We start from the raw sequence: 9,763 nt of genomic DNA, 5'->3' as shown, positions 1-9,763 counted from the left end.
TACTGTGTTGTCCTCAGTGATGTAAGCACATGTGTATACTATATCCACTTGTGTGGCTGAATTTTGTTTAATAAAATTGTTTTTTTTTTAAATCTATATGTTTTTATTTTGACAGATACCCGAGTCATTGGTCATTCCTGCTCTGCAGAGAGATTCCAGACGTCCAGTTTGAACAACCTGACTAAAGAGAGAGACCAGCTAAAGACCAGTTACACCACCCCAACTAAAGAGAGAAACCAGTTAAAGACCAGTTACAACACCCTGACTAAAGAGAGAAACCAGTTACAGACCAGTTACAACACCCTGACTAAAGAGAGAGACCAGCTACAGACCAGTTACAACACCCTGACTAAAGAGAGAGATCAGCTACAGAGCAGATACAACAACCTGACTAAAGAGAGAGAACCGCTACAGAACAGTTACAACACCCTGACTAAAGAGAGAGACCAGTTACAGACCAGTTACCACACCCTGACTAAAGAGAGAGACCAGTTACAGACCAGTAGTAACAACCTGACTAAAGAGACAGACCAGCTACAGACCAGATACAACACCCTGACTAAAGAGAAAAACCAGTTACAGACAAGTTCTAACACCCTGACTAAAGAGAAAGACCTGCTACAGACCAGTTATAACACCCTGACTAAAGAGAGAGACCAGTTACAGACCAGATACAACACCCTGACTAAAGAGAGAGACCAGTTACAGACCAGTAGTAACACCCTGACTAAAGAGAGAGACCAGTTACAGACCAGTTACAACACCCTGACTAAAGAGAGAGACCAGTTACAGACCAGTAGTAACACCCTGACTAAAGAGAGAGACCAGTTACAGACCAGTAGTAACACCCTGACTAAAGAGAAAGACCAGCTACAGACAAGTTATAACACCCTGACTAAAGAGAGAGACCAGTTACAGACCAGTTACAACACCCTGACTAAAGAGAGAGACCAGTTACAGACCAGTTACAACACCCTGACTAAAGAGAGAGACCACTTGAAGGAAGAGCTAAACAAACAGAGCTGTGGTAAGAAATTGGAATATGACTTGACTGTTTTGTGGTACTCCAGATCTGCTAGATTAGGTATTCCCAAACTGGGGAACGCGCAATGCCGTCGGAGGTACGCCAAATAAAAATGTGATTCACATTTTTTTTTTTAATGATTCACATTTTCAAACATTTACAGTTGAAGTCGGAAGTTTACGTGCACTTATGTTCGAGTCATTAAAACTCCACAAATGTCTTGTTAACAAACTGTAGTTTTAGCAAGTCGGTTAGGACTTCTACTTTGTGCATGACACAAGTCATTTTTCCAACAATTGTTTACAGACAGATTAGTTCACCTATAATTCACCGTGTCACAATTCCAGGGGGTCAGAAGTTTACATACACTAAGTTCACTGTGCCTTTAAACAGTTTGGAAAATTCCAGAAAATTATTGACATCATTTGAGTCAATTGGAGGTGTACCTGTGGATGTATTTCAAGGCCTACCTTCAAACTCAGTGCCTCTTTGCTTGACATCATGGGAAAATCAAAAGAAATCAGCCAAGACCTCAGAAAAAATTTGTAAATCTCCACAAGTCTGGATCATCCTTGGGAGCAATTTTCAAACAACTGAAGGTACTACGTTCATCTGTACAAACAATAGTACGCAAGTATAAACACCATGAGTTCCTGTAATCCTAGATTTAGATCATTCAGGCGAGAAAAAACATCACCCAGATAGGCCAGTCGTGTGAGAGTTTCTCACACGACTGGCCTATCTGGGTGATGTTTTTTCTCGCCTGAATGATCTAAATCTAGAATTACAGGAACTCTCCGCAACTATATTCAATGTGTGGGACAAAATTGAGGCTAGGATTAAGAAGCTGGGGCTATTTTCTGTCTGCATTAACAAGGACAACACACAGGTCTTTCCCATCATTGTACGATTTTTTTTGTGTGCAAATGAACTAAAGCTTATGGACAATGTCAAATGTGATATAGCGACGCACCTGAGTGAGCTGGGTGTGCAATTACGGTGGTACTTTCCCGAAAAGGACGACACAAACAACTGGATTCGTTATCCCTTTCATGCCCTGCCTTCAGTCCACTTACCAATATCTGAACAAGAGAGCCTCATTGAAATTGCAACAAGCAGTTCTGTGAAAATAGAATTTAATTAAAAGCCACTGCCAGATTTTTTGGATAGGGCTGCGCTCAGAGTATCCTGCCTTGGCAAACAGTGCTGTTAAGACAGGAATGCCCTTTGCAACCATGGCCCTCACTAGCATGAAAACTAAATACAGACTGTGTGTGGAAAAGTATTTAAGACTGAGACTCTCTCTAATACAACCCAACATTGCAGAGTTAAGTGCATCCTTTCAAGCACACCCTTCTCATTAACCTGTGGTGAGTTATTCACCATTTTTGATGAACAAATAAGGTTATATATGTAAGATGGCTAAATAAAGAGTAAAACTATTGATTATTATTATTATATTATTATTTGTGCCCTGGTCCTGTAAGAGCTCTTTGTCACTTCCCACGAGCCGGGTTGTGACAAAAACTCACTCATTCTTATGTTTAATAAATGTATCGTATAGAGCGTGTGTCTGGCAGGCTTACAATGATGGCAAAAAACAACATTTGAGAGTGTGCTGACCCTGGTGCTAGAGGGGGTACAGCTGGAGGTTGAATGTTTGAAGGGGTACGTGACTATAAAAAGTTTGGGAACCACTGTGCTAGTAGATCAATTGACTGTTTCACTGTACGCCAGATCTGCTAGATCCATAGACATTAAGACCAGTACATAGTGATAACGCTGACGTCGTCCACTTATTTCTTATGGATAAGTTCCGATGGCGAATGAATCCGGAAGTATTTTAATTTGAAGCGTGCCATATTGCTGAATGGGACTGAATGTTACCCAGAAAATCGCTAAGGATCATGTTGAAAGCAGCTGTCACTAGCAAAGCATCATGGTCGATGTAGTCGTTTTCATCCTGCCTGAGAGCACGTGCATGAGGGCGTGAGCCTCCTCTAAGCCTGCCGGCCCGTGATTGGTCTGTGTCAGGACGTGGTCCTGTGTGACGACAATATAGTGATCAGAATTTATCACTATTTAATTAAATATCCCGATTTGTAGAGAATTTAAAAATGTATTCACATTGGGGATCAAACTTGATCTTAGTAAACAAATTGTTGAGCCCAAAACAGTATCTTTAAAAAATGGGTCCGTTCTAGCGATCGTAATGGATTTAGGCTTTTTTTGGGCACCGCTAGTTTGCTATGCAGTGGGCGACCAACAGAGCACTTGACTTCATGCTCCAAACCGGACACTGGGGGCCTGGCTTGATCCAAATAGTAGCCTAATTGTTTTCTAAAAAATATATATTTTAGGTGCGCTTGATTTACTGTATTTTTACAGATCAGGGTTGGACAGATTACAATACAAGTAATTTAATGTAATACATTGGATTACCTCGAAATAAGTGTTATTTTATTTTTAACATATGCTGTTCCCATCCAACACAATGGATTTTTAACCTAAACGGACATGTAACGGATACAAGATAAATCGGATCATCTCATTAGTTAGATGATCAGTTGTGCGATACTCTGCTTGTAGACAAGAGTTTCTTAAACTATGGGTCGGGACCGAAAGTGGGCCCTGAGCATGTGGGAGGTGGGTTGCAAGTTATGAGTACATCTACACACTGTTTCTTCATCATTTGGGTCATTGGAGGACAATTTAGGTCACGGGAGTAAGGCCAATTTCTAATTTGGATCTTGAGCTGAAAAAGTTAAAGAACCCTTGATGTAGATTATTCAAAGAGTTGGCAAAAACAAGTAAATCTGTCAGCAAAGACAGATTTTTGCATACTTAGATGGCTCTGGTCACTTATCAGTTGATACCAGAGAGCTGAGTAGGCAGCTGGCTGTGGACGCTTATCAGTTGATACCAGGCAGCTGAGTAGGCATTTGGTTTGTCATGTGTGTCTTCCCAGTGTTTGGAAAGTAAACAGGATGGAGCTGTGTTGATGAATTAAAAATGACCTTTTGATGTGATGGTTCATTTCTCAGTGAGTAGGGGTCAGACTTTTTTTGTTAAAAAAAAAGTTTTTTGTGGAAAGCAACCAAGGAAAGCAACCAAGGAAAGCAACCAAGGAAAGCAACCAAGGAAAGCATATTTTTGGAGTTTGGGATATTTCAAATAGACTAGAGCAGATCAGTTAATGTTCAGTAAGGGGTGTATTTAATCAGATCCGGTTTAGCCGACATCCACATAGCAGTTGTTTTGATGGTGTCAGAGGTGGAACTGCGTTAGAGCTGTCAAATCCACAAGCAGCTCCTGGCATTGTACACTGAGTGTACTAAATATAAGGAACACCTCCTTATTATTGACTTGCATCCCCTTTAACCCAGAGAACAGCCTCAATTCCTCGGGGCATGGACTCTACAAGGTGTCAAAAGCATTCCACATGGATGCTGGCCCATGCTGACTACAATGCACAGTTGTGTCAAGTTGGTTGGATGTCCTTTGGGTGGTGGACCATTCTTGATACACACAGGAAACTGTTGAGTGCGAAAAACCCAGCAGCATTGCAGTTCTTGACACACTCAAAACGGTGCGCCTGGCACCTACTACTATACCCTGTTCAAAGGCACTTAAATATTTTGTCTTGCCCATTCACTCTCTGAATGGCACACATACACAATCCATGTCTCAAGGCTTAAAAATCTTTAACCCGTCTCCTCCCCTTCATCCACACGGATTGAAGTGGATTTAACAGGTGACATCAATAAGAGATCATAGCTTTCACCTGGATTCACCTGGTCAGTCTATGTCATGGAAAGAGCAAGTGCTCCTAATGTTTTGTACACTCAGTGTACCTAATGCAGACATCGCCATTGGCTACACAGATTTGCATTAAGAGATCCCATGCAGCCTTGTTTACACGTTCGAACCCAGGAATGACTAGGATGATAGAATCCACATTATTTATTTGAATGATTTTTCCATTTGAGCGTCATTTCTATATAGTCTACACTTTCTCGTTCTGAACTTCTAAACACAAGTGTGTGGCTTCGTGACATTGATGGCAAGAGCAGCCACTCGCGGATCTAACACAGTTCCACCTCCAACACCACCAAAACATCCGCTATGCAGCTGTCTGCTGTCGCCTTAACACTTGATCTGATTGAATCTAGGTCAAAACATTTCTGGGAACTGAAAGGACCAGCTTCCATTCCCACTGAAAGTCACCAAGGACGCTGTTGTTTTCTAAACCACCATGCCATTTGGGTCCTGGTGGAAAGTAGTGCACTACGTAGGGAATACGGTGCTATTTTGTCCCTGATGTAGACAAATGTGATCGCTGTCATGGGTTTGTCATGAAATAACCTCTACGCTCCTGTCCCCAAGGATGGAAGAAGTTTAAGTCCAGTTTGTACTACCTCTCTACTGAGAAGAAATCCTGGACAGAGAGCAGGCAGGACTGTCTGGGACGAGGAGCACACCTGGTGATCATTAACAGCAAAGAGGAACAGGTGAGAGGGAGTTAGTCAATTATATTTTTGATAGTTTCAACATTTTGTTTCTATTTCAGCTCCTGTTTGTTTTTCACTTTATCATGTCGCTATCTTTAACCAATGTTTGCAAGCCCCCCCCTCCAAAAATAAAACGTGACTAGTCCTGACAGAAAAGCATGTTTGTATGTGATTCAAGATCTTTTCTTTGTGACAAAACTATAGGAATTTATCCATGAATGGAGTGGATGCCTGGACATCTATCTTGGTTTCCATGACACCAATACAGAGGGGGTTTGGGAGTGGATTAACGATGGCGCATTAGACCAATCATCAGCTCCTGTTACTACGTGAGTGGACCTGTTCTGGATTATATTTTACAGTCTAATTTGTAACAAATTCCTTTTTACCGTCTGATTATCTGTGTTGGTATTGGATGACTTTTTACTGTCTGTTTCTATGTGCTTCCTTCTATAGTTAGGGCCATCTACTTTAAGTGCTGCCTGTCTTCCCAGTAGCCTACTTGGTGCGTGAACTGCTGACTGCTCATAACTTTCAGATGATTGTTGACACATCAACCACGATTGAGGGGCAGGGCCATTTGGGACTGTTGTTGTTTTGGTAATCAGTGGCTGTATTGGATGGGGAGTGGTTTCTCCTCTCCTAGGCAATCAGAAATGAGCAACTTTGAAAGGCAATTAGCATTTAGTGTTAGTACTTCAGTCTGCCCTGTTTCCTCAGCGACAGCTGTCATGTCAGCGGCGGCGGTCTTGTTGCCAAAACTAAGATGGTCGTCGAAACAAAGGCGGTTCTGCCGAGTTGTTCAAGGAAGGCTCCACACCACTCTCTCACTTGAGTGTCTTACCTAGTTCCTTTCTGATGAACTCATTTTGCTCTTTTGTAGATTTGGCGACTATTAGTGTGTTCTATACCTGTTCACTCCTCTCCCTGTAGGCTTTACAGACACTCCACACCCTTCCACTACAGCCCTTGAAATGTAGTGTACCCTGCACGCACAACCCATGTGGAGTTCCTGGTTTTCCAATCTGCGGTCAAGTACGCAGAGTTCATCTCAGCCTATGCTGCTTTTCAGTCCCTTGACCTTTTGGCCCTGACAGAGACATGGATCACCCCAGAGAACACTGCTACTCCAGCTGCTCTCTCTTCATCTGACTACGTGTTCTCTCCAAGTTCGAGAGCATCTGGTCGTCGTGGTGACGGCACAGGACTACTCAGTTCTCCTAAGTGGAGATGTTCTCTTGTCTCCCTCTCCTCATTTCAATTTCAGGCAATACGCTTGACCTCACCTTTCCCCAGTCCCCTCCCACTCACAAGGCAGGCAATACGCTTGACCTCATCTTTACAAGAGGCTGTTTGCCTCCTAATCTCACTGCAACCCTCCAGGTCTCTGTTCTCCTCCTAATCTAACTGCAACCCTCCAGGTCTCTGTTCTCCTAATCTCACTGCAACCCTCCAGGTCTCCGTTCACCTCCTAATCTCACTGCAACCCTCCAGGTCTCTGTTCTCCTCCTAATCTCACTGCAACCCCCCAGGTCTCTGTTCTCCTCCTAATCTCACTGCAACCCTCCAGGTCTCTGTTCTCCTAATCTCACTGCAACCCTCCAGGTCTCTGTTCGCCTCCTAATCTCACTGCAACCCTCCAGGTCTCCGTTCACCTCCTAATCTCACTGCAACCCTCCAGGTCTCTGTTCTCCTAATCTCACTGCAACCCTCCAGGTCTCTGTTCTCCTAATCTCACTGCAACCCTCCAGGTCTCTGTTCTCCTCCTAATCTCACTGCAACCCTCCAGGTCTCTGTTCTCCTCCTAATCTCACTGCAACCCTCCCGGTCTCTGTTCTCCTAATCTCACTGCAACCCTCCAGGTCTCTGTTCGCCTCCTAATCTCACTGCAACCCTCCAGGTCTCCGTTCACCTCCTAATCTCACTGCAACCCTCCAGGTCTCTGTTCACCTCCTAATCTCACTGCAACCCCCTCCAGATCACTACTTTGTTTCCTTTTCTGTCTCCCTTTCCTCCAACCCTAACCACTCAGCACCTATCTAGATGGCCATGCGCCGTCACAATCTTCTCTCTCTCTATCTCTCTCTCTCTCTCTCTCCCACTACTCTCTCCTCTTCTATCCTATCATCTCTCCCTTCTGCTAAACCCTTCTCCCTCCTGTCTCCCGATTCTGCCTTTTTGACCCTACTCTCCTCCCTTTCCACATCATATGACTCACACTGTCCCCTTTCCTCCCTGGCCGGCTCGGCCCTCCCCTCCTGCCCCGTGGCTGTGACTCATTGCGAGTTTACAGAACAGGGCTGTGGGCAGCTGAGTGAAAAAGGAGGAAAATGTCACTCCCACCCGACAACCTGACCCAATCCCCTCCTCCAGACCATCTCTGGAGACCTCTCTTTCCTCATCAACTCATCCCTGACCACTGGCTGCGTCCCCTCTTGACTTGAAAATGGCCCGATCCGCTCCGCTCCTCAAGAAACCAACACTCGACTCCTCTGACATCAAAAACTACAGACCGGTATCCTTTTTAAAATTTTCTGTCCAAAACACTTGAGCGTGCGGTCTCTGACCAACTCTCTCCCTACCCGGGCACTCAGTTCTCCCACCTCTGGTCTCTTGGCCCTCCCACCTTTACGGAAGCCCAGTCCAATCTCTTCCTCCTGAAGCTAGGACAACAATCTTCCAAAAAACATCTGAAAGCCGACATCTTCAGAAAGTAGCTTAAATCATCCCACATACCCCTCCCCCACCACACCCACCCAGAAGCCTATCATGAACTAACACTCACACTTGACTTTTTCCACCCTTACTAGCTCTTACTTAACCTTACTAGCTCTTACCCTACCTTACTAGCTCTTACCTAACCTTACTAGCTCTTACCTAACCTTACTAGCTCTTACCTAACCTTACTAGCTCTTACCTTACCTTACTAGTGTAACGGATGTGAAACGGCTAGCTTAGTGGGCGCTAAATAGCGTTTCAACCAGTGACGTCACTTGCTCTGAGACCTTGAAGTAGTAGTTCCCCTTGCTCTGCAAGGGCCGCGGCTTTTGTGGCGCGATGGGTAACGATGCTTCGAGGGTGACTGTTGATGTGTGCAGAAGGTCCCTGGTTCGCGCCCGGGTATGGGCGAGGGACGGTTTAAAATTATACTGTTACATTGATGCTGTTGACCCGGATTACTGGTTGCTGCGAAAAAAAGGAGGAAGGTCAAAAGGGGGGTATGTGAAACGGCTAGCTTAGTTAGCGTGGGCGCTAAATAGCGTTTCAATCAGTGACGTCACTTGCTCTGAGACCTTGCTCTGCAAGGGCCGCGGCTTTTGTGGAGCGATGGGTAACGACGCTTCGTAGGTGTCAGTTGTTGATGTGTGCAGAAGGTCCCTAGTTCGCGCCCTGGTATGGGCGAGGGGACGGTCTAAACTTATACTGTTACATTGATGCTTACCTTACCTTACTAGTGTAACGGATGTGAAACGGCTAGCTTAGCTCACTTGCTCTGAGACCTTGAAGTAGTAGTTCCCCTTGCTCTGCAAGGGCCGCGGCTTTTGTGGAGCGATGGGTAACGATGCTTCGAGGGTGACTGTTGATGTGTGCAGAAGGTCCCTAGTTCGCGCCCGGGTATGGGCGAGGGGACGGTCTAAAACTATACTGTTACTAGCTCTTACCTTACCTTACTAGCTCTTATCTTACCTTACTAGCTCTTACCTTACCTTACTAGCTCTTACCTTACTAGCGCTTACCTTACCTTACTAGCTCTTACCTAACCTTACTAGCTCTTACCTTACCTTTCTAGCTCTTACCCTACCTTACTAGATCTTACCTAACCTTACTAGCTCTTACCTAACCTTACTAGCTCTTACCTTACCTTACTAGCTCTTACCTAACCTTACTAGCTCTTACCTTACTAGCTCTTACCTTACCTTACTAGCTCTTACCTTACCTTACTAGCTCTTACCTAACCTTACTAGCCCTTACCTTACCTTACTAGCGCTTACCTTACCTTACTAGCTCTTACCTTACCTTACTAGCTCTTACCTTACTAGCGCTTACCTTACCTTACTAGCTCTTACCTAACCTTACTAGCTCTTACCTTACCTTACTAGCTCTTGTCTTACCTTACTAGCTCTTACCTTACCTTACTAGCTCTTACCTTACCTTACTAGCTCTTACCTAACCTTACTAGCTCTTACCTTACCTTACTAGCTCTTACCTAACCTCACTAGCTCTTACC

The 9,763-nt window shown here is 44.5% G+C and overlaps 1 long non-coding RNA gene across 1 annotated transcript; it reads left to right on the top strand.

Moving 5' to 3' along the window:
* Nucleotides 1–916: 916 nt before the first annotated feature.
* Nucleotides 917–5,827, top strand: LOC139375373 (uncharacterized). The gene is made up of 3 exons (XR_011627780.1): nucleotides 917–1,027; nucleotides 5,411–5,535; nucleotides 5,740–5,827. It is a non-coding gene; the product is annotated as an uncharacterized lncRNA (long non-coding RNA).
* The last annotated feature ends 3,936 nt before the right edge of the window (nucleotides 5,828–9,763 follow it).

This window comes from Oncorhynchus clarkii, chromosome 19 (assembly GCF_045791955.1).
Source record: "Oncorhynchus clarkii lewisi isolate Uvic-CL-2024 chromosome 19, UVic_Ocla_1.0, whole genome shotgun sequence".
In the NCBI taxonomy this organism is placed as follows: domain Eukaryota; kingdom Metazoa; phylum Chordata; class Actinopteri; order Salmoniformes; family Salmonidae; genus Oncorhynchus; species Oncorhynchus clarkii.
Note: the sequence above shows the minus strand (reverse complement) of the source record. Positions and strands in the feature narration are given on the sequence as shown.